The sequence below is a fragment of the Pinus tabuliformis genome, chromosome X, assembly GCF_031772625.1.
Source record: "Pinus tabuliformis cultivar Carrire ecotype Pingquan chromosome X, CPIR1, whole genome shotgun sequence".
In the NCBI taxonomy this organism is placed as follows: Eukaryota; Viridiplantae; Streptophyta; class Pinopsida; order Pinales; family Pinaceae; genus Pinus; species Pinus tabuliformis.
The window spans coordinates 607,800,028-607,826,965 of record NC_142308.1 but is presented as its reverse complement, the minus strand read 5'-3'; the positions used below and the strand labels follow the sequence as shown (position 1 = coordinate 607,826,965).

The following is a 26,938-nucleotide window of genomic DNA, read 5'->3' as shown; positions in this document are numbered from 1 at the left end:
CTAATAAAATGTGAGACACTTTCAAGCATACGAGGACAATAACAATACCTTTGTAGATGTTCCACCGTCTTACTTACACTGAAATGACTAGCAATAAGAGAAGTATGTGCCTCTCTTATGATGTTGACTCTTTCTCCCTGTGGAATACAAAGCTTACCAAGATGGTACAACAAGTTATCGTGCAAATGATAATACAATTCCTTTACTTGGTTACCTTGACTCAAACTTGCATGAAAATCATGAAATTCATTGTCTAATGCATAGTGCTCAATATAACTTTCATGCAAAACAGAATCATGCTTGAGTAAAGTACTTGCTCTAATAATAGGCCTAGAAATCATATCAGCAACTTTATTGTAGATACCTTATCACCAAGACTTGTAATTGTTGAAGAAAACCAATCCATTGGAAGTGCCTTAACTGCTACAACTTACATTGAGATTACAAGTATTGCAATGGTTTATGATTAGTGTTAATGATTTTTTCCTTACCCATCAAGTAGTGTTTCCACTTTTTCGCACTTTTCACCAATGCATACAATTCCTTTTTCTATGTATGATAATTAATCATTGCATCATTGAAAGTTTTTGAATGAAAACAAATAGGCTTACCATGTTGCATGATGACTGCACCCATGGCATAGTCACTATCATCAGTTTGGATCTCAAATGACTATCTCAAGTCTAGAACTGCAAGTATTGGGGCTGAACTAGTCTTTTCCTTCAATGCATCAAAGGCCTTTTGTTTTTTACCTACCCACTGAAAAACCTTTTTAGAACTAGTCAATGCATGCAAAGGAGTTGTTATAGAAGAAAAGTTAGCAATGAATTTCCTCCAATATTGGGTTGCTCCAAAAAAAATTCTTACCTCAGTAACTGTCTTGGGCCTTGGCCAATTCAAAATGAAATCAACCTTGGAGGGATCTATTTTCAACACACCTCCTCCAACAATATGACCCAAGTAAACTAAAGAATTTTTTCCAAACTCACATTTTGACATCTTTAAATACAATTGTTCTTTCTTTAAGACATCGAGTACTTTTCTCACAAGCATGACATGTTCATCATGAGATCTACTAAAAATTAAGATGTCACCTAAGTATAATATAATAAACTGATCAAAAAATGGCCTCAACACATCATTCATCACATGCATGAAGGTAGCCAGAGCATTACATAAACCAAAAGGCATAACTAGTCATTCAAACAAACCTTGTTTTGTATTGAATGTTGTTTTCCAAATGTCTCCTTCAGCAATTCTAATTTGATGGTAGCCACTCCTTAAGTCCAACTTAGTAAAATACTTTGTATCTTTCAATTCATCAAGTAAATCATCTATTCTAGGTAGTGGATAACGATTATTTATCGTAATCTTGTTCAATGATGGAAGTCCACACACATGTGCCATGTTAAATCCTTCTTTGGCACCAAAACAATAGGTGACCCAAATGGCAAAGAACTTTGCCTGATGATCCCTTTATCCAAGAACTCTTGAATTTTCTTTTTGATTTATGCACTTTCCATCATTGAAATCATGTACATACCAATGTTAGAAAGAGGACAATCTTGCTACAATTGTATTTCATGTTGGATTCCTCTCTTGGGAGGCAATCCTTTTGGTTCCTAAAACATCTCATCATATTGGTTAACAACATCAACCAATTCAGATTTCAATCTTGAGTCACAACCTTGAAAAGCTTCATTATCAATATCATTCTTGGGTTTGATCATTAGAAGCACAAAATTCTTTCTAGAATTCTCTGGTCTTTTCATTTTCCCTGTGTTTACAAGTGAAAGATTTAGTTTCTTGCTATGGGCTCTTACAATGTATTCTACTCCATCTTTGAACAAATGGTATTTGTTTTCATGTATATGGAAGATATATTTTTTGTCATAGAGATATGGGCTGCCCAAAACTATACCACATATGTCTAATGGCACAACATCAAGTTCCACTTCATCTATGAAATTTGCAATAATGGTGAATTCCAATCTGCACTTTCTAGTTACTTGTAATTGTGTATTGTCACACACCCATCCTAATTGATATGGCTTATGATGTGGAATGGTTTCCAAGTTTAAAATTTTGACAATGTTTTCAGAGATGAGATTGGCTTGATAGCCACTATCAAAAAGAGTATCATTTTTTCTATGTTTTGAGATTACCCTTATGTGGAAAAGTTTTATCCTCTTCTTTTCATTTGGAGTCTCATTGTGTAAATTTGAAGTACTAATGCTAGCAATGGAGTCCTTACCTTTTATCCCCATGGATGTGATTTTAGTTTCATCACCTGAATCGGATCCAAAATCCTGTTGAATGGTTGCAGCTATCTTTTTCTTTCCCTTGTTGTTGAATTTCTTTGGTTTCATCTCAGGATGATGCTTCCAACAATGAGCTTCATCATGACCCTCCTTGGAACAATTCTTGCATGTTAGTTTCTCTCCTTCCTTATTTATAGATGCATTTTTCTTTCCTTTCCCTTTGAAACCCTTTTATTTTCCTTTACCCTTAAATGGTTTTTTGCTACTCTCTTATGGAATATTTTTCCCTCTAGCTTCTAGATGGGTGGCTTGCACACAAACCTCATCTAGAATAGTGGGATTAAACATAAGGATAGTATGCCTTAGGTAGTTGTGTAAACCCCCTATATAATTCAACGTGTCTTTTTATTGCAAATCTACATCTAACATTAGAGACATTCTTATAAATTCTTAGGTGTAATCTTGCACATTTTGACCTTTAAGTTGTCTAAAGTTTTTCCAATTCATGATGTATTTTTGCATATAAGCTAGAGGGTAAAACTATGTTTTAATTGTAGTAATGAAATCAGACCAAGAAGTTGAGATCTTACCATGTTTTTTATCTCTTCTTATGTCTTGGCTTCCCACCATATTAGTGTTGCACCCTCCAGTCTCAAGGAAGCTAGCTGAATCTTTGTGTAATCATCTTGAAAGTTTTGAATTCTGCAATAGACCTCCAACGGACGAACCCAATTGTTAAGGTTCTCTGCATTCACTTCACCATTATACATAGGTAGCTCAAATTTAATATCAAGTTTTAACATGGGTGTTTTACCAACTCCTTTTGAGGTATGTTGATGAGTATGAGTAAGGGTTGTATTAGTGGAAGAGGATGAAGATGCCTGTGAAGATGAAGATGAATATGATGGTGGAGATGGTGGAGGTTTACCTCCATTTCCATTACCTCCTCCTCCTAAAGAACCTTCTCCTTTTGTGGGTTTGGAGCTTTCACCCTGTAGTCTTGTATTCCTCTCTTCATAGAGTACCTTCACCATCTTTGTCATGTCAAAGAAAGCCTTCCTAAAAACCTTCTCATCCTCTTACATATTTACAGGCTCTCCTTCATGTGACATGCTTACTGAATCTTTAACTGCAATTTGAGGTAGAACTGGTGGTGGATATTGTGGCAATCTTTCACTCCTTCTCCTTGACCTAACTTTAGGACCTTCAACTAGCTTTCCTTCTCCTCTCTTGAGCTTCATCCTTGTAAGCATCACATTTACTTGCAAATAGTTAAATCCTCCTTGCACAAAGAAAAACAAGTGTTCTGATACCAAACTTTATCTGAATGGGAAAATTAGTTTTGTTGTGCTAAATTCCTCTTCAGAATATGTAAAAGTGCTTAAGGATTCATGAGTTTAATTGCAAGTTTTATCATGAGTTTTTGAGTGTTTTTATGTAAATTTCATGTACAAATTAACATAAACAAATTACTAAATAGTAGCATACAATAGACAAGAACATCACCAAAATAATATCACAATAGCACATGATGAAGGAGTTCACCCCTCTTGGGCTATGTCTCCTTGGTCCAACTTCCAATGGCTTGGCCCTCTCTAGTATGCTCAAATGTGTGAATACATCAGTTTACAATGCTCAAACAGCTCTAGAACCTACTCCAATGGCTCTAGAATGCCCAAAAATGCCTGTCTAGCCTCTTTCTACTCCTGAATTGGTCAAAAATTGAAGAATGTATGGCTTCCCCCAACTCTTGCACTATTCACTCTACAATTTCCCCAAAATCCGGTACCATCCTACAAATTTTCCCCAATTTTCACTAACTAGGTGCCAATTCTGCCAAATTCTAGGTGAATTTGTCAGATGGATTAAATGCCTAATGCGGCCTTGTTTCCAAAAATCGGGCCACGTGCCTAGGGTTAAGTCCAACGGCTCGTCCCTGTCGGTCGGCCCCCCACTCCGCTCCACCCGTGGTTTTGTTGGGTTGCACACACCCAGGGGCTAGCCCCCGTGGTTGGCCACTTTTCGGAATGGAACAACACTTAGAGTTTAAATATAAGCCGAAAACATTATTTATTAAGTACTATCGTGTGACGTGTTGGTAACGACTTAGAATTTGAAACTTGGAGGTCGGGGGTTTGACCCCCATCCATTGTTGATCAGACCTTACCCAAATTTTGGTGGCCCTTGGGTTGCCACATGGTAGCCCCTGGTCGTGCCACGTGGTAGCCTATGATTGGCCACCTAAAACCCAATCAAAATGTGCCTCTTGTCACTAATAAATGGATTCCACTTGTCACCACGTGATTCGACGGATGAGCCCAGTCATTTGTATAGTCAACCATGCCCAGTCAACCTGCAACGTTAGTAGTATAGGCTATTGATTGGACTGTCAAATGTTTTTCCAAATTCTCCTGTTTTGGAAAACGAACAGAACATGTTTCTAGGAGCATACGAGTTCGTTTAACGTGAAACGAGTTTCACTAGATTCAGGACAACAAGCACTACGTGGTTGTTTGGGTCCCACACCGATCTTACAATTTTGAATTTTGGGCAAAAATTTTAGCACCTAATCAACCTCTAGCTAATGTACCTATCAAGTACATGTTCATGAGTGTACCACATATCCACATAATGTCAGACAAAATCAAGGTTAAGAATACTTCATGTATGCAAAGCACTCATTCGTTTAGAATTAGGGTTTCCAAACATAGCCAAATGAAATCTTGTCCAATTACTTCCTTTTACCTTTTTACTTAGTTGCAATCAAGGCTTACTAGTACTATCACATCACCCAATTGTTAGTTATATAAGCACATCAATTGTTACCTTGTCACGCTAATAACAAGCATGTTTCCCTGCAACTTTCTCACACATGTCAGTCTCACATTCTAAAGATCAAAACAATCATATCTAACAATTTGAAATCAACCTTTACCAAGACTAACAATCATGTCATAATCCATAGTCAACTCATAGTCCTTAGACACAATGCTACAACTATCACCTACTATACTCAAGTACATATCAACTGTCTCAACATATATGTGTTAGTACAATCATCTTAAAACAAAATCATTTGAACACATACTCATATTATGAAATTCATCAAACATTCAACCAACTTGCAACATACCATGTTAAATAAATTAACTAGACGACATAATCAAATAGTCAAGCACCAAATATATGACATAAGCAAACTCGTACCTTACTGTATCTCAGGGGAGGCTATATTGTTTGCACAATAAAGCTAGTTAGAACGATATAACTTCTCAACACATCAGCTTAAACATAAATAAGATCATGATATCCATAATAATCACTAACTAACATATTCACATCCTTACTCATAAACAATTATCATTTATATGTATGATCATTCTATATTAGCATAACACCAAATCAGAATATGTCGGCTCATACTTGAATATTGCAACCATAACCATCTACATAGGCCAAGCCAGGTTATATATAACATCAAGATCTTCAATGTAATGAACATAACCATCACACATGTGGCCAATCCAAATTACAACATCAAGATCTCAATGAGATAACCCTAATCATTAAGTTAATAGCATATAACAAAAATAAGCTATATATCATGCTCATCAACACTTAATAATCAGGTTATCTAATGTAAAACAACAATAGAAATGCATACAACTATAGGTTACTATCATTTTTTACTATCCAACGCATGTGCATATAGATACACTAATCAACTAACATCTATCATGAATGTAATCATAACATCAAAAGACATGTACATAAACCTAATGCATATAATAATACTTAACTTACATACTTGCATGCCAAAATACAATACATGTATGACGATCAGCTCTTAACCCAAAGTCTAATGTTCCAACCTCATTATGATTATATGCATCTCCTATTCTATCTCAGCCAACACACTAGCACATTAAAACACCAATATCACCCTGATGACCTAAATTTCACACCATGACTTCACAAGGCATGTTTTACCTACTATTCATGCATAACTATAACTAAGACCATCATCATGCATAACAATTACATATAGACATATAACACATGAGTACCAAACCATATACACATTATTCTAGCTAGAGTCCAATCATCAATGCATGACCATATCAACTTCACAAACCATGACCTTGTGCATGACAACAGCCATTACTCCATTGTACACATTTCCATATGTAACCATAAACAAGCATAATAAATGCCTAATCAACTACACATATGCATGAATGCATGTAGTTAAGCATAAGCGACCAATTCTTGTAACCAACCTATAAGACTGATACATGTAATTAAACATACAAGAATGCAACCTAACATACAAGGATGTATTCATGCTGCTTATAATCATTTAACCAACCATATACTCCTGACAACGCATTCCATAAAATCAACATCAAGTTCCTCATGATAACCTTACTACCATCATGACCAATCATTATGTAATGCATCAAGTGCATGGAATGCAAGTTTAAGAGACACACATGCAACTGATATCCATGCATGACCAACACATTCACCCAATGAGAGTGCAACCATGCTCCGATACCACTCTGTGGTATCAGATATGACCCAAAGAGAGCCAACCTTCTCTGATACCACTCTATGGTATCAGATATGACCCAAAGAGAGTGAAAACCACTCTAATACCACTCTGTAACACCCCCTCCTCCCAGGTCCACCCAAGCAACCAACCAGTCGAGGCAAACATGTGATGAGAGAGGTCACTATAAGGGATTCAATCTTCTTGGTAACCTGAAGGAAATGGAATCGATGAAAAAAATCAAACAATCCCATCCACATCAGCGACAACACCCCCAAGAGACATGTCAGCCACTTAGACATCCTATGATGCCCACTCGAATATCTTTGCCCAAAATTCAGCTTGGAATAAGTGTCCCTTAACCATGGCCTTATCTTTCCTTTATTTACATTATTACATGAACTTTTCACCAGGGTTGTTACAGGTTCCACTTGTAATACAGACCATTCAATCACATGATCATCATCTCTAACATACTTCTTAAGCAATGACACAAGGAAAACATCATGGGCTTTCACTGTAGGAGGCAGTGTAAGTCGATGGGCTACTGTCCCAATCCTCTCAATGATAGTAAAGGGTCCACAAAACCGTGGTGCCAACTTGGCACATGATCCAATCCACAAGTTTCTCTTCTTTGGTTTTATGCACAAGTACACTTGTTTCCCAACCTGGAACTCCTTGAACAACCTGTTTTGATCTTCATAGCTTTTTTGCTTATATTGTGTTGCCTTTAGATTTTCCTTGATTACCTGCATTTCTTGCTCCATGTCTGCCAACATGTATGGTCCAATCAACACCATGTTCACTGAATCACTCCAACTATAGGATTATTTCAACTCTGCAAATACAATGCCTCAAACAGACTCATCCTCAAAGATTTTTGATACCCATTGTTGTAAGTGAACTCTACCAATGGAAGGTACTCTTCCCACTTTGGTTGTTGATACATCACATGCATCCTCAATATGTCCTCCAATATTCTGTTGACACTCTTTTTCTGTCCATCTGTCTATGGATGATAAGTTGTACTGAAGGCCAACTTCGTGCCCAAACCTGCAAACAACTCCTACCAAAACTTGGAAGTGAACTTCGCATCCCTATCTAACACAATCTTCTTTGGAAAACCATGTGATATAACAACATCTCTGATGAATACATGTGCTACATCACTAGCGAAGAATGTAGACCTCACTCAGATGAAGTGTGCAACCTTTGTCAACATGTCCACAACAACCATAATGGAATCATGTTGTCTCACTGTCCTTAGCAAACCTGTGATGAAGTCCATGGAAATGACCTCCCATTTCCACTCTGGAATCACAATCAGTTATAGTGGTCCACCTAGATTCTTACATTCTACCTTCACACTTAACAATTGAAACACCTAACCACAAACTCTACTACATCCCTCTTCAGGTTCGACCAATAGTAAAATCTCTTCACTTTTGTCAGTGTCTTCTTGTAACCTGGGTGACACTAATAAGGTTTATCATGAAACTCCCTCACGATCACCTTCTTAATCTCACTACTATCTAGCACATATATATGGACTTTTAACCTGACCAATCCATCTGTTTTAAGGAAATAATCCACATCTCGTGCACCTGCACCATCACCTGTACATGTACTTATATTATCACCTACACATGTACCTGTACTTTGTTGCAACCTGTACATAATCTCCATGTACCTGACATTCTGTTGACCTTCCTGCAAAATCCTATCTTATAATTATGTTCCATAAGAGCTCATAGCTGCTAAGTGATTTACTTATATCTGCCTGCTAAGAGCATCTACCACTCTGTTCTCTTTGCCTTTGATATACTTGATCTCAAAATCAAACTCACTTATCGTATCCAACCACCGAGCCTACCTACCATTCAAATTCGGTTGGTCAAATAGATGTCACAAACCATTGTGATCACTCATCAATGTAAACCTCTTGCCTAGAAGATAGTGTCTCCACATCTTCAATGCATGTATAATCGCTACCAACTCAATATCATGTGTGGGGTAGTTCTTCTTGTGCTCATTCAACTTTCATGACTCATAAAATACCACCTATCCATCCTGCATAAGGACTCCACTAAGTCCTTTCTTGCAAGCATATGTGCATACCACAAATTCTTTGTCCGGATCTGCAATATTTGACATTATTGCACATGTCAACAATTTCTTAAGCTACTCAAAACTAGCCTCACACTCCTCTGTCCATTCGAACTTCTTACCTTTACTCTGCAATGATGTGATAGTATAAGAAATCTGTAAGAAGTTCCTAATGAACCTCCTATAATAGCGTACCAACCCCATAAAAGATTTCACCTCGTCCACATTCTTAGGCAGCGACCCACTCCATGGTGGTTCTTATCTTTCTTGGATCTACTAAAATTCCCTCCGTGGGACAACATGTCCCAAGTAGTGTACCTCGGTCTAAAATAAACTACACTTGTTGAGCTTAGCATACAACTAATGCTCTCTCAACAACCTCAATACTGCAGCTAAATGCTCAGTATTCTCTTCCTCATTTTTGGAATATACCAATATATCATCAATGAACATAATAAAAAAATTATCCAAATACAGACGCAACACACTATTCATGAAGCCCATAAATGTAGCTAGAGCATTAGTCAAACCAAATGGAACTACAACAAACTCATAATGCCCATACCTAGTCCAGAAAGTTGCCCTGAAAATGTCATCCTCTTTTATGCGTACCTAATGATATTCGGATCTCAGATCAATTTTTGAGAACACTTTTGCTCCCTTTAACTGATTGAACAAGTCATCAATCCTCAACAATGGATACTTATTCTTGATGGTCACCTTTTTCAACTGCTTGTAGTCAATGCATAATCTAAAAGTACCATCTGTCTTCTTCACAAAAAATATCGATGCACCTGATGGTGATACACTTGGTCTAATGTATCCCTTGTCCAACATTTTTTTCAACTGCAACTTTGACTCTACCAACTTAGATGTGCTCATCCTATAAGGTGATTTTGATGTTGGACCTTCCCCTGACACTAAGTCAATAGAAAAGTATACCTCCCTGTGAGGTGGAAACTCTGAAATGTCCTCAGGATATACATCCTGGAGCTGTTGTAAAACTAGGTACCTTCTCAACCCATTTGCATCCTCAAATTCCTTACCCTTATCACTAGAAATGTGCATTGCAAATAACATACACCCTTTCCTGTGACTATACTTTGCTTGCATAGTTGTCACCATCCTAATTGATGTGGCTTTCTTCTTACCCTATAAGATTCTTGGTTCCCCATTGTCATCCAAGCACTCAATGGCTTTGTCATAACAATCTACCTTGGTTCTATGAAGGTACACCCAATCCATGCCCAACAACATACTATATGATCCCAACAGTAATACATTTAAATGTGTTGCGGTAGGAATACCCTTCAAACCAAATGCACAAGCTCTTACCCAATGATGAACTTACTTCTTTGTACCTTTAGCCAACTACATTAACCAAGACTCTACATGTAATTCCTTACTCAAACCACATGCATCCGTCAAGTCAGTACTAACATAGCTATAATTAGATCTAGTTTCAATCAAAATAGAAATAACTTAATCACAAATCTTACCGTCCATCTCAATGATAGATGCCTGATGGTCTGCCTTTTTTTTATCCAATGCTACGTAGATACGAGGAATGCTCTAACCAACATTCCCAACAGTCTGAGCATCATGTGCATTGTCTATATGAGGCCTACCACCCTAATTTTGTGGACAATCTCTCCTACGATGATCCTTGCCACAAGTCCAACACTTTATAGGCTTCCATCCTACACCCTTATTCTACTCCTTAGATCGATGTCCCTGTCCTCTATCTGATGCATTGAACTTCTTAGGTGGTTCAACATTATCCTTGTTGCCTGAATCTCGTGGTCTTACCCGTTTCTTGTCCCATTTTCTTGTGTTCTTTGCATTTCCCTTCAAGTTTTTCTTAGTCTCAGATTTGTGCGTTGATTGTTCATAGAAAATATTTAGCTTCTAGATGGCCTCCTCCAATGATCTAGGCTCATCGAACTCAATCCTATCTTCGAATGCCATTGGTAACCCACTGGTGAATCTATGTATCTTGGCCTTCTCCTCCATGAGGTAAGGCACATACCTCAGTACCTCCAAGAACTTTCTAGTGTACTCATCATTTATCATAGACCCCATCTTTAGCTCATAGTATTATTTTGCCCTATCATCAAAGTATCTCTCTGAAAAATACTGGTGGGCCCCAGTATTAAAGCAATAATTCTACAACTCTTGGAACTCCCTTATTTAATTTTATCAACCCGGTAGTTCATAACAAACTTGGAAGCGACAGTGCTGTATGCACAAGTACTAGCTCTTGCCGCATTTGTCACTTGGTCAGCTGGCACAAGTCCGCCAGGGGCTTAAGCCAACCTCTATGAGCTCTTATGATCCGGATTTAAGCAGGAACGCAATAGATTACAGAGATAACCATAAATACAGAGATGTGATAACCATAAAAACAGGGATGCAACGGAAATAATAATTTCATTACTGGAAAATACTGAAATATGCTTACAAATAAAAATAACCCAGCTAGGGCGATGGTAGCTTATCTTTGATAAGAGATGTGTCGGCTACATGCCTCTGAACTATTTTGAACTGTGTTACAATGAGGCTCGAGGGCCTATTTATTGTTGAGAAACAATGGAAAACCCTTCACATTCCAAAACCTAACCCTAGAAGATGAAATGCCAAATTGTGGGCCCCGTTTTTTTGGGTAAGTTGGTACATCAACTTCCCGGGGTCGCGAATTGGTCGTACTATCTCCGTTTGACGCGCATGATAGCCCGTTGGAAAGATCTCTCCGAGGACTACGACGGAAAAGATGATTTTTAGACAGAAAAATCGTTGGCAATGGATTTCCCAAAAAACGTCGTTTAGGGCCTCAAAACGGCTCTGGAAGTTTAGGACCCGAAAAACTGCTAAAAATAGTAAACTGTGCTATAATTAAGGAAACAGAAAAACTGAAAGAGACAGTTGTGGGGGTCCAAATGGGATAGGTGGGTGGCCACCAACATCCACCTGGATCATTCCTCCCCCCTTAGGAAGCAATGGTCCCCATTGCATTGAGTTCCTCCCTGAGATGAGGAAGCTTCTACTGAGCTGGGTCTCTGGTGAGCTGTTCTGCAATCTCTGATGTGTCCAGAAATGGTGGGGAGCATGGTTGGAGACAGTCCAAATTGAACACTCGGTGCAAGCGAAGGAATGGAGGAATGTTTTGCTTCAAAGCATTGTTTCCCGTAGCCTTGTTACTGTTGTAAGGACCATGTCGAAGTGGTCTGAGTTTCTGATGGGTTCTTGTAAGGCGCTCCCTCTGCAAATGTAACCAAACTTTGTCGCCCACCTGAAACTTATGTGGTACCCCTCTGTGTAAGGAGAAGTTGTTCCTGTGTTCTGTCACGACTGTATCCCTCTGTTGCTGTTGCTGTGTGGAGGAACCCTTCGCGAGGGTCATGGATGTAGCGACGATCTTCCCCTTACTTTGGGAGCGAACCAGACAGAAAATAAATTTCCTAGTCTGTGAGATGAGCTTGCTCCCTTTCTTAGCAGTGATCAAAGAGGTGGCGGTAGGTGGGGCTGCCTCCGGTATCCTGTATAATGAATTATCCAAAGAAATGATGACAGTGCGAGGCCTTGACTCATACACAGCATGTCGCCTCCACAAGTATGGCTGGCCTAATAGTACATCACAAACATCCAGAGGTGTAACATCACACAATACTTCGTCTGTGAAGGGCTTGATGCTGTAGGGAAGGCGGCACTGCTGGCGAACTTTGAGATCTCGTCCTTCGTGAAGCCAACCGATACTGTACGGTTGTGGGTGTGGTGTAGTTGGTAGGCCCAACCGCTTCACGACCTCTGCTGAAATGAGGTTCTTTTGGCTGCCACTGTCGACAATGAATTGCAGCGGCGAACCCTTCACCCACATCTGTGAGTGGAAAAGACGTTCCCTCTCCTCTGGATCTTCGGGCTCATTTTTCTGGATCTTGGCAGTAGCAACAATGGCGCTAGGATCCGCATCAATGATCTGCTTCCCTTTGTCATTCCCCTTGTCGGGTTCTGACTCAGAGTCGGAACATGCATCTGATTCGGAAGCCTTCAACTCGGCCACCAGCGACTGCTTGGTCCGACAGTCACTTGTGTTATGAATGGGACTCTTTTGGAACTCACACCACTTTCCTGTGTCCTTCTTCGGCTTCGTGGTGTTGTTCTTTTCTTGCGGCTTCGATGGGTTGTCTTGGGTCACCCCGCCTTGGCTTTGTCCTTTGGGCTTCGGATTTGCAGATCCAAAGTCTCGCTTCTTCTGTTTGAACTTTTTCTCGATTTTGACAGCGTATCGGTATGCTGTGCCGAGTGAGGAGATGTTCAAGAACTCCATCTCTTCCTGGATGTATCTGTGTAGGCAGCCACGGTATTTGAGTACCAGATGCAGCTCAGAATCTTTGATACCCAACTGTGTGCGAAGGGTATGAAAAATATTTTTGAACTCTGGTACATCTTGGTCTCATCCCTGCCGCAGTGTGGTCCATTTGATGTATTTGTCCTCATAGATTTTGACAGGGTAGTACTGCTCCTTGATGGCATCCCGGAAGTCATTCCAAGTGGGGGCGCCTGAAAATAGTGAGCTTGTACTTTCATCCTTCTGCTCGCAGTATGTTTCCCACCAGTCCTTGACGTGGGGGGCTGCTTTGAGAAGAGCGAAAACAATCTTTTCCCGACTTGAAAATTCATGAACAGAAAAATACCCATCTAGCAAATTTAACCATTTATCTACGGCATTTGCGTCTATTTGACCCTCGAAGATGGGGATTTCAAAATTAACTTGTACCTTAAACAGTGTGGCGTTTCCAGAGTAGTTGTTGGAAGCCGATGCGTCGCCTCTGGGTAGCCGCTGAAGGATCTGTGCAAAGTTATCCATCATCGCGTTCCTTTGCAGCTCGAGGGCTTCTTCGAGCAAGATTCTGATAGGATCTCCTGCCCCCTCGTCTTTCTTCTCATCCGCCATGGGAGTTCGTCGAGATTTGCGAGGCTGGTCTCGCAAAGGTTCGACCAATTCAAGCCCTAACTCCTTATATCCCGACCTCGTTGGGGACATGCAAAGAAAAACAGAGAAAAAGCAGACCACTCTGATACCACTGATCCGGATTTAAGCAGGAACGCAATAGATTACAGAGATAACCATAAATACAGAGATGCGATAACCATAAAAACAGAGATGCAACGGAAATAATACTTCATTTCATTACTGGAAAATACTGAAATATGCTTACAAATAAAAATAACCCAGCTAGGGCGATGATAGCTTATCTCTGATAAGAGATGTGTCGGCTACATGCCTCTAAACTGTTTCGAACTGTGTTACAATGAGGCTCGAGGGCCTATTTATTGTTGAGAAACAATGGAAAACCCTTCACATTCCAAAACCTAACCCTAGAAGACGAAATTCCAAATTGTGGGTCCCGTTTTTTTGGGTAAGTTGGTACATCAACTTCCCGGGGTCGCGAATTGGTCGTACTATCTCCATTTGACGCGCATGATAGCCCGTTGGAAAGATCTCTCTGAGGACTACGACGGGAAAAACAAGTTTTAGACAAAAAAATTGCTGGCGGTGGATTTCCAAAAAAACGTCGTTTAGGGCCTCAAAACGGCTCCGAAAGTTTAGGACCCGAAAAACTGCTAAAAATATCAAACTGTGCTATAATTAAGGAAACAGAAAAACTGAAAGAGACAGTTGTGGGGGTCCAAATGGGACAGGTGGGTGGCCACCAACATCCACCTGGATCATCTTAGAAGAAGCTTTTTAACTGATGGATGAAAGCTAACTCAAAGGAAGCTAATCTACTTGTGGAAAGAAACTGAAAGCCAAAAAGAAACGCAAACCCTAGCAAACTCTAATTCTACCAGCTAGTCCTACTGACGCAAAGGAGAGCATGCAAAATACTGAAAGAGATTCCATTACTTCTATGAAGGTAAAATACATGTGTCTAGACTACCTCTATCTGAAGAAAACATCTTTTTGTATTTTTGTTCAAGTTGTTGGAATTATCATGCATGTGCTTCTAACTGGCTTTTTACTGTGCAGATGTGGATCAAGGAGGAGAAATGCTTGGGAAACGTTGGGAAGGTTCATAGAGGGTCTAAAGGGTCCCTAACACCCTTCAAGAGAGTTTCACAAAGTTTGGCTGCCAAGAAACCACGTTTATGAGCTTCTACAGGAAGTCTGCAGGGGTTCTACATGATGTTCTGGGATTTCTACAGGATGTTCTATAATTTTTCTACAGGATGTTTAGTAATGGAATTTTGGAGCATGGATGGAGGGAAAAAGGTGGAGGAATGAGTATGGAGGTGAAATAGGGGTGTAGGGGAGTTCAAGACTTGGAGGATGGAGTTGAGGAGTGGCGTAGATGGTGAGATTTGTTCAAGGAGGGATGAAACAATGTTGCACAAGAAGATGAGAATCATGGCAAAGTAAGCGAATGAGGCAAATGTAAGGTAAGGGTTCTAAGTGAAGGGTGAAGCAGGTAGGTTGGATGGAGTATGGGCAGGTAAGGAAGGATTACAGGTACTCTACAAGCGGTTTTTCAAACTGAACAAACAAACACTTATAAAACCTATGACCTAGTTACCTCACTCTAATCTGACCTAACAGCAAAAGGAAATGAACAGAAGTTTATTCGAAATGAAATACGTGAAATAACTATGAAACTAAGAAATCATAAACTGAAGCATGCAATCAAAACTGATATCAAGTTCGACAACTAAAAATCCAACACTACTAATTGCATGGTGAAGCAAAAAGACAATGTTTTTGTTGGCAGCAAAGTCACATTGGTCCCAGCTCATGATTCCACTGAGGGGGAGGTGAGATCCAAAGTACTTGGTAGCCTTTTTCTGAATATATTCCCTGTGATTAACCAATCAAGTAAATCTGAACATGAAGAACCTTTTTAATCATCAAGAGCAACTTAAATAACAACACAACATTTAAATCTAAATAGCAGATTTTATTCTAAGAATGAGGCAAAAACACATAAAGATAAACAAAGGAGGTACTGGGCGCTTGAGATGGGCCCAACCCCAAGAGCTACAGCCTCCTAATAGAGATTTAGAGCTGGTGCAAAGCTGGATTCATCTTTATTGAGCAAGAAAAGAAGAGTTACATCAAAACTGTCCACAAGGGAAACTTGAAAATGTGCTGAAAGCAAAGCTAATCTACTGCCTAAAAATCGAACTACAGACTAGCTAACTTCTGCCTACAAAATGACTAACCATTGGCTAAGAAAAATGACTAACCACTAGCTAACCAAAATGAGGCCCTAAGCCTTCTTATTTATACAAATTGAGGACCCCAACAGTCCTCCTAAACTTTAGGGACTCGGCTGCCCAAAACTTGTAGTTAACAGCAGTCCTACTTGACTTGCTTGGCTGCCCTTGTGCTAATTGATTTGGTGGCCCTTGAACTCCGAGCTGATGGTGGAGAATTCGAGGTAAGGGCCCATAAATTAAGGGGACACCTTCCTACAAATCCTCTCCCTTGTTCTCCCACGAATTTGGCTGCCAAGTGCTCATTAAAACCTTCAATTTTGTCTCCAAATTGACCAAAAAGGCTACACAAAGCACACATTAGACTTGTTGGCATAATGACTAACCCAATTCACTCTATTAGCATAAATATAATCAAAAACATGTAATAAACTAATGAGAATGGTGGATTAAGTCGAATTAGGAGGTTGAATGAGCCCAAATAATTATCCATTTTTGGGGCTCATCATCACCCCCCTGCTGAAAGTGTTGCTCATCCTCTGAGCAACCAATTTATCTCCTCATCTTTGATGGCCTTGGTGGCTTCCTTGTCATGCCAAGCTTCTGAAGTGATTTCCTCTTCTCTGTCATGAAACCATGCTTTCCCCTTTGCTTCTTCCCACTGCCTATGCTCCTTTTCCTAGAGAACTTTCAGCTTTGGTATGATTGTGCACGTATATTCAATCTGATGGTGGCAATGGTGGTGAAAGGAGATGAAACCAGTGGAGGATGGAATAAAAGAGTGGTTGCATGCCTCCTCAATAGACTTCAAGCTTCAAATCCCTCTCCATAATTGATTCTGGCCTGCCCAAAGGCTTCTACGGGATGTTTCTGGTAAAAATACAGAACTTCCTGTAGAAAGTCCTGTAGTTTCCTGTAGAAGGTTGAACCATGACTAAATTGTGTCTGAACCCTGAAAACATGAGTGTTCATGGAGGGGATGGATGTGAGGATGCCTGGGAACTTGGTAGGGACCCTTCTGCTTGTGTTGGGAGGCCCCCTTTCGGCATTGTGTTCCTGCAACATCTTCAGCGTTAACTCCCACAGCAGCACATTGACATAGGTGTCTCCTGTAATGTTACCCAAAAACCTCTAAAACAACAGAAAAGGAGAAAACACCCTTTTCCTAAACCAAAACTTAAACGGCCCCTCTGAAAAATGGTAGCTGCATGCAGAGCCTCAGTCAATCTTCACTGATGAGTATATTGTCCGCACAAACCAAAGGCATGCATTGAATCCTATTGTACCGGTCAGAACAAAAAATGAGTATGACATGATGGTCATGTAGCCAAAATATAAAATTCCAGAAACAAGCTTTGTCATCTCCAGCTTGGTGAAGAAATAGAATGTGGCATAGGGAAACAAGTAAAATGTTGAGGAGCCTACAGTCAACTAAGATCTCCACCACCAGTTGTAATCTTCACTGCACAATTGGAAGTAGCACAGGACAATGGTGATCTTTGCACAGGTAACAATGAGGATCACAAAGACAATGAATAGGAACCCAAATATATAGTAGAACTGATGCAGCCATATTGAAGTTAATATGAAGAACAGTTCAATGAATACAGCTCCAAAAGGCAAAATGCCTCCAATTGGTATTGAGAAAATGGGCTGCATATACCAAGCTTGCTCTGGAATCTGCCTGGGGATTTTATTGGTCTTCACTGGATCCTCAATTGCAGGTTTCTTGTAGCCAAAGTAACTGCCCACAAAGACCAATGGCACAGAAATTCCAAACCATAAAAGGACCAAGGCAAACATAGTCCCAAAAGGAACTGCACTAGATGAATTTTTTCCCATAGCAGTGCATTGAGAATAAATAAAATGCAAAAGGCAATGCCTGGAAACAAGAATGTTGTCTTCAGCGTGTTCCTCCTCCATTCTGCCCTTGAACATCTTATATAGACGTGATGATGCATACCCTGCAAACAAACCCATAAACACCCATAATAGCAGCATAGTTGTCATTAAACCTCCACGGTTCGAAGGAGAAAGGAAACCAAGGACTGCAAATATCATTGTCACTGGTGTCATGCAAAAAAACTGAACTCCAGTTCCCACATAGACACAAAGTAAGCTTGCATTGGTTGGGGCCCTGACCACATCTCCATGGACCGACTTCCATCCTGTTTCCTCTTGAGCCTCATCCTGTGTTTCTAATTGGTTGTATTTTGAGATATCCCAGTACAATGTTCGCATCATGATCATTGCAACCATTCTGGAGAGAAATAAAACAATCATCAATGAGTTGATGATAGAGAACCAATGGATCTGATCATCTGTCATAAGAAGGTATGTATCCCAACGTGATGCCCATTTCATAGGGCTCTCCCGGAAAGTAACATCACAAGTGAATATAACTTCCTTGTCTTCTACAACTTCTTGGGGAATCTCAAAATTTGACACTGTATGCTTGGTATTTGGATCACAAGTTGTCAAATGGGCTTTGAAATTATCCCATGGTTATTCATACTCATGCTTTACACTCACTGAGAATTGCCACCCTCGACGTGAACAGTCCAAGCTTCTTCGTATGCTAGGTTTCCTGTGGCGCAGCTTCCTGTAGAAACGCCTGTAGAGTGCCCGGCTTCTGTAGGATGTCTCTGCGCCTTTGAATGATCTTGGTATGCAGGATAATTTTGAACAAGCTGAAAAACTTGGTGAAGGACGTCAGTTTAACAGAATTCAGAGACAGAGGATTCAGCCGAAGAGGTTTGCAAGTGTAAATGAATCAGCAATTAACGTGAGTCTTCAGCCGAGCATTCCTTTAATTACTGCGTGATTTGTGGTGAGGTGGCAGAGACATGCGCTGCTCATGCAAACTGTTGGCCCCCTGCAGTGCCATCTGCATGTAATCCCTTACCCTTAGTTGCACTGGAGTTTAAAATATCCACAACTATCTGTGTTTTTTTTCAAATTTCACGTGAGTTGTCTAACACATACATTGCATGATTCCTAGCTGATTGATAGAGAGTTGGACAAGGAACTATCGTCTTAATCCTACCATATTCGTGGCTCAATTCTACCATTCCATTCATTCATGCAGTTTTTAAATTAGATTTGTGCAATAGAAGAACGAGGTTCAGTCACGTACCTGAAGTCAAATGGCTGTTGTGACGTGCTGACGCTAGTCATTGCTGCATGCACTGGTTTATTCGGTTGCATGAGGCTTGGTTGATGATTCATGGTTTTTTTCTCCTTGTGCAGGTGTCCTCTGGCCAGATCCCAGCTGCAGGAGTTCATTTCCACGTTCAGATCTGCACCTTCAAGCTGCTGCTGCTGAATTTTCACAGGACCAGAACTTGTTTTCGCCATTGCTCCCAAACGGTAAACCGGATCGATCTGAAAATTTCCGAGCATGTTCCTATCATCATGATGCACCTCCCATAGCAAAATCGTGATCAATGGATGCACAGATTTCGAGAAAAATGGAAAATGGATGAAGATTTCAGAGATCAATTTCTCGGAAACCGTGCATCGGAATTGGCTGAAACTGCTTGGGTAGGCTACTATCACCTATGTGCATCTCCCCATGAAACAGGTTTTAAAATGGATGCATGGATATGGAGAAAATGCAAAAATGGCTGATGGTGATGGAGGCTGATTTCTTGGAAACCGTGCACCGGAATTGGCTGAAACTGCTCAGGCATGTTGCCATCACCCCTGTACAATTCCCCGTAAAATGGTTTTTCAAATGGATGCATGGTTTTCAAGTTATGGAAGAAACAAATTTTGTTCTAGGTATTTTTGCTTCAAGGCATTTTGCAGTTTTGTTGCATGGTATGAAAAATGAACTTGGGCTGTGATGCAGGCATGGAGATGATGGAGGAGGAGTTTGAAAAGTGTAGGAGGACTTCTGAACCCTTGAGGAAGCTACCATGTTAACCAAACCGCCTCTTTGAAATCCATTTCTAGCTTCCTACAATTTCTACAGGAACTTCCTGTAGAAGCACAATGTAGAAGCACAATGAGGTGAAAAAATGGTGGAGAAAGGCGAGGGATGGACACAGAGGTGCTTACAGGTCTAACCAACAGATTCCAAGCTTTATGTTCCCTTCCAAAATCAAATCTGGCTCGCTTGAAAGTTCTACAGGATGTTTCTTGTAGAAATATAGAACTTCCTTCAGAAGGCACAAAAATTCCTTTGACCTTGTTTTGAGTGACCCTCCTGACCTGAAACGTCCTTGCTGCAACCTACAATTATTCAATGCAAATTAGCTTTATTTTTCTTTTCTTTTTCTCTTTTTTTTTTTTTAAACAACTAGGGCGCCTCATGGAGGTTTTCACCCTAATTGCCTGCTCTGGGCGCCTCCAAGGGAGGTTTTCACCCAGAGATCTTCTTCTCTTTTCTCTTTTTTCCCAACCCATTGACCGCCTCATGGAGGTTTTCAATCAATGAGCCAATCTAAGGCGCCTCTGAGGAGGTTTTCACCTTAGATTTTTATTTTCTTCTTATTTTCATTTTTTTCTCTTTTTTTTTTTTTCTTTTTTCCTACCCTACCCTACTTGAAAAACAAAATCATTTTCAAGTGTAAGAATACTTCTAATGGAGCCATGTGCACATCGAGATTAGTGACAAAATGATGTGAAGGCTCGAAATGCTTGCTTTGACAACTATCCAGATTTCAGAGGCAAAATGATCTAACTTTGAAGGGATCAAACATAGCTAAGGAAGAGAGTACCGCTGCAACTTAGTGACCGTCTGAAACCATATCTTAATATAGCTCTGATATCCTTGGTTCTTTTGCTGATCTGGATCATGTTTCATGTCACCTTCTAACATGACTTCCTCATCTTCCTCTTGTTGCTGATCTTTCTCTTGAATACATGGAAGATTTGATGGTAACCATGAATGATCTTTCTTTATCTCTGCTTCTGATGTCTTCTCTTCATCAAGTAAAGCCCATGGTTCTTTGATTTCCTCTTCTAAATCTTCTTTTGTCTGATGTGGTCCTTCAATGCTTTCAATATAGTCTATTTTTTGCAATACTCTTCCTGAGCTATGGTGAAGATCATTGAGCTCAAGAGCAGTTGTTTGGACATGTTGTGCCTCAGCTTTGCAATTGGGTTGAGCTGCTCCATGGTATGGTTTTGGAAATGGTGGTACAGGTAGTTGAGTGGAGGTGTGTATTTGAGACGGATGCGGATGGGGTTGTGGTTGGGTAGGCATTTGGGGTTGCCTTGGTGGAGGAGGAGGTGATGGTTGCGGTTGAGCAGGTGGTGGAGGAAAAGAAGTGGGAGGAGTGTTGTACTGGGGCCTCCACCCCTGATGAGGTGCATTCCACTGAGGCTGTGGCTGAGCATAAGAGTGAAACGAATGAGCAGCTGGTTGGGCATAATACGGATCTATGAAGGAACAAGGAGGAGGTGTGAACCAGGAAGGATGAGCAGGGGGACCCCAAGAAGGCATGAAAGTGGCTTGATAGGGGTCATAATAGGTCTCAGATGTCCCTTGCATTTCCTGCTGATAAGATCTAGGTCCATGCGGCCTCCTTTGGTTCATATAATAGAGTGGTTCAGTGGCTCCTTTGTCCCTTTGATATGCAGCTTTAATTCCAGGCAAGGAAGGGCACTGGTTCGTAGGATGGTCTCTTTCACAAACAAAACACACTTCTATGGAGTGCGATGGACATTCGTTCCTAGGATGCTTTCTAATGCACCTGGGACAGAAAATGGCCAAAGCCCTCTTGGCTTCCTCTTGCTTCCTTTGGATCTGCAAGGTATCCAGTTGCATGGCGAGAAATTGCCTCATCTCGCTCTTGAAATCTTCCATCTGAGTTGCAAATTCATTTTTGGACAAAGTACTGCTCCCAACATTTCTATTTGCAGCCATTTGCTCCAGAGGAATGTTTTCTTCTTCTTCTTCCCTTGAGGTTCTTCAAATATGTCTTTTTGTCCACCTAGGGCTTCTTCTTAATCACATCCATCGAAGAAGAGAGAAGGTTGGCTGTGTGAAGCAGTGGGGGGTGTTGTGCAAATATTTTTCTAAATTATCTCTACTCCTAAAAGGCATGAAAGGAAATCTTTTTGGTTGTTTTTTCTTTTTTCTGCTTGTACCTGCAAAAACTAAAATAGATTGAACTGGAACTAACTATCTTGCTGAAATGAAAATGCGGAATTGAAATGAAAGCAGGAAAGGACTAATCTATTTTGCTCAAATGAAATTGCAGGAATGAAATGCTAGTCTACGCTTGCAGAATTGAAATGTTAATCTACACTTGCAGAAATGAAATTGCGGAATTGAAATGCTAATCTATGAAAGCGGGAAATGCTAATCTACTTTTGCATAAACGAAATTGCATAATGGAAATGAAATAAACTACTTAGCAGAAGATTGTAGTGGAAAATAGAAGAAAAGCAGAAATCACCAATACTCTGACGCTTCCCCGGCAACGGCGCCAAAAAGATGGTGGGCCCCAGTATTGTAGCAATAATGCTACAACTCCTGGAACTCCCTTCTTTAATTTTATCAACCCGGTAGTTCGTAACAAACTTGGAAGCGACGGTGCTGTATGCACAAGTACTAGCTCTTGCCGCAGCTGTCACTTGGTCAGCTGGCACAAGTCCGCCAGGGGCTTGAGCCAACCTCTATGAGCTCTTAGAAGAAGCTTTTTAACTGATGGATGAAAGCTAACTCAAAGGAAGCTAATCTACTTGCGGAAAGAAACTGAAAGCCAAAAAGAAACGCAAACCCTAGCAAACCCTAATTCTACCAGCTAGTCCTACTGACGCAAAGGAGAGCATGCAAACTACTGAAAGAGATGCCATTACTTCTATGAAGGTAAAATACATGTGTCTAGACTACCTCTATCTGAAAAAAACATCTTTTTGTATTTTTGTTCAAGTTGTTGGAATTATCATGCATGTGCTTCTAACTAGCTTTTTACTGTGCAGAGGTGGATCAAGGAGGACAAATGCTTGGGAAACGTTGGGAAGGTTCAGAGAGGGTCTAATGGGTCCCTAACACCCTTCCAGAGAGTTTCACAAAGTTTGGCTACCAAGAAACCGTGTTTATGAGCTTCTACAGGAAGTCTGTAGGGGTTCTACAGGATGTTCTGGGATTTCTACAGGATGTTCTGGGATTTCTACAGGATGTTCTGTAATTTTTCTACAGGATGTTTAGTAATGGAATTTTGGAGCATGGATGGAGGGAAAAAGGTGGAGGAATGAGTATGGAGGTGAAATAGGGGTGTAGGGGAGTTCAAGACTTGGAGGATGGAGTTGAGGAGTGAAGTAGATGGTGAGATTTGTTCAAGGAGGGATGAAACAATGTTGCACAAGAAGATGAGAATCATGGCAAAGTAAGCGAATGAGGAAAATGTAAGGTAAGGGTTCTGAGTGAAGGGTGAAGCACGTAGGTTGGATGGAGTATGGGTAGGTAAGGAAGGATTACAGGTACTCTGCAAGCGGTTTTTCAAACTGAACAAACAAACACTTATAAAACCTATGACCTAGTTACCTCACTCTAATCTGACCTAACAGCAAAAGGAAATGAACAGAATTTTATTTGAAATGAAATACGTGAAATAACTATGCAACTAAGCAATCATAAACTGAAGCATGCAATCAAAACTGATATCAAGTTCGACAACTAAAAATCCAACACTACTAATTGCATGGTGAAGCAAAAAGACAATGTTTTTGTTGGCAGCAAAGTCACATTGGTCCCAGCTCATGATTCCACTGAGGGGGAGGTGAGATCCAAAGTACTTGGTAGCCTTTTTCTGAATATATTCCCTGTGATTAACCAATCAAGTAAATCTGAACATGAAGAACCTTTTTAATCATCAAGAGCAACTTAAATAACAACACAACATTTAAATCTAAATAGCAGATTTTATTCTAAGAATGCAGCAAAAACACATAAAGATAAACAAAGGAGGTATTGGGCGCTTGAGATGGGCCCAACCCCAAGAGCTACAGCCTCCTAAGAGAGATTTAGAGCTGGTGCAAAGCTGGATTCATCTTTATTGAGCAAGAAAAGAAGAGTTACATCAAAACTGTCCACAAGGGAAACTTGAAAATGTGCTGAAAGAAAAGATAATCTACTGCCTAAAAATCGAACTACAGACTAGCTAATTTCTGCCTACAAAATGACTAACCATTGGCTAAGAAAAATGACTAACCACTAGCTAACCAAAATGAGGCCCTAAGCCTTCTTATTTATACAAATTGAGGACCCCAACAATCCTCCTAAACTTTAGGGACTCGGCTGCCCAAAACTTGTAGTTAACAACAGTCCTACTTGACTTGCGTGGCTGCCCTTGTGCTAATTGATTTGGTGGCCCTTGAACTCCGAGCTGATGGTGTAGAATTCGAGGTAAGGGCCCATAAATGAAGGGGACACCTTCCTACAAATCCTCTCCCTTGTTCTCCCACGAATTTGGCTGCCAAGTGCTCATTAAAACCTTCAATTTTGTCTCCAAATTGACCAAAAAGGCTACACAAAGCACACATTAGACTTGTTGGCATAATGACTAACCCAATTCACTCTATTAGCATAAATATAATCAAAAACATGCAATAAACTAATGAGAATGGTGGATTAAGTCGAATTAGGAGGTTGAATGAGCCCAAATAATTATCCATTTTTGGGGCTCATCAAATACTTCTTCTTGAATAGCCGCTCAAACTCACTCCAATTCAAATCTTCCTCATATATACCTCTCACATTATTCACATATTCCCACCAAATGTTTGTTTTACCTTTGAGGCTGAATGTATCTACTTTGGATTTCATGTTCTCAGAATAATCATGCAACCAGAAGAACTTCTTCATACCAAGAATTCATGCCTCTACATCCTATGATTTCTTCATCTCTCCATCGAAAGTAGGTGGATTTTATTTAGTACACTCATTCGAAAAGTATTCCCTATCACTCCTCTTGTATGAATGATAATGATACTGAGCATCATATCTATCAAAACCAGAACTAGAATGGTACCTATGTCTATCCCTTCTCTTATCTGGAGTGTTCAAAAATCTTCCATCTCCAACCATGTCACCACTATCTGACATTTGACCACCATGCGACCTACTACCATATGCCCCATTAGTTTTGTTCTCTTGCTCATGGTTGATCTAAATTGGTCCTTGTCGTTGCAAATCTGAAAAACTCTTAAGTATCACTGCACTTACCTCTGTTAGCTTCTCCTATGCCTACATGATTCTGTCACTATCTTCCTTACAACTCATTATTTATTCCTTTAAGATTATCAATGTAACTGCCAAATCGGAGGATTTACCAACACCATATTTCTCTTCTGATTCATAGGGAGAGTCTTTGTAGTCAACCAACTTTTTATCCATTTAATATTTCTTCCTGCAAGGTATAGCATGTCACTAAACCAAATCACAATAAACCAACGTACCTTAGTATAACTCGAGGAGGATACCTTGTCTATAAGATCAACAAATCAATGTGATACATGTATAACATAATCATGACAGCATATGGAAACATAACACATAGGCATATAACCATGCAACCATCATTCTATTTAGGGTATAGTCATCAATTCATGACCTTAACAACAACACACACATCATGACCTCCACATCACTCCAGACTTGATTGCACGCAAACATGAACATGCATAAGAAACACATAACCAACTACACACATGCATAAACACATATGATCAAGCATGAACGAATGATACTTGAAACCAAACATATAAGAATGATACATGCAACCAAGTATACAAGAATGTAACCTAGTGACATAGAACAACATGTAAGCGACATATAACAATATGTAACCAGTCATATACCCATGATGATGCACTCCACAATAACAACATCAAGTTCCACATAACGACATCACTACAACCATGATCAACATTATGCAAATGAAACAATCACATGGAATGCAAGTGTAAGAGATGCACATGCAACTAACGTGCATGCATGACCAACACACAGCCCATCCAATCTGAGGGGTGAAACATGCTCTGACACCACTCTGTAACACCCTCCTCCCACATCTACCCAAGAAACTGTCCATGCTGGGGTAAACATGAGATGAGAGGCCACTATGATATGATTCAACCTCCTAAGTCATGTTAAGGAAGTGGAACAAACATAAACACACCATATAGACCTTCAACATCAGCCCTAAGACCCTCACAAACCAATCCAACACTTCAAGCAACTTGCCCTTAGGTCCCATAAAACTTTTGGATAACTAGACCTCTGGATGCCCTCATGCTATGGGCATGCTAGCATCTAGGGACCTTTGGATGCTCTCACAATTCTATCTAACAACATCTAGGGACTCTTCTTGTTAGTTTTGTACCAACATCCCCGAGAATTAAGCCACATTTTTACGCCTAGGACACTGCCCATAATGGCATGATACCTTCGGAACAGTAAATTAACAAGGAAATGGCAGTGCAAAAAGCAATCACTTGAATGAGACCTTGACTAGACCCCTACTAGCCATGACAGGCATTTCATCAAACATATCACGAATATGTAACCTACAGGTGTAAGTAACATAATTGATCATAGGGGTCTTGTTAGCTCTGCTATATTCTCTAAAGCTGAAGGCCTACTTGGTCCTTGGTCGTGCTCAAAGAAAGGCTTATGGTGGTTGCCCTCACTTTCTCCTCTACCTCTCTTGCCCTCTTTTTGTCTCTATTTCCCATGCCTTTCGCTGAAAAGCATATTAAAGCCCTTTTCAAGTCCAGGCATTAACACACAAAACCTTATAAAACTATGACCCGCCGAACTTTGCGCCTCCATGAACCCACTGCCGTAACCCTG

The 26,938-nt window shown here is 40.2% G+C and overlaps 1 pseudogene; it reads right to left on the bottom strand.

Annotated features, from left to right (window-relative positions):
* The window catches only part of LOC149141509 (pentatricopeptide repeat-containing protein At2g15820, chloroplastic-like), a 79,569-nt pseudogene that overhangs the window by 44,312 nt on the left and 8,319 nt on the right, over positions 1-26,938 (bottom strand).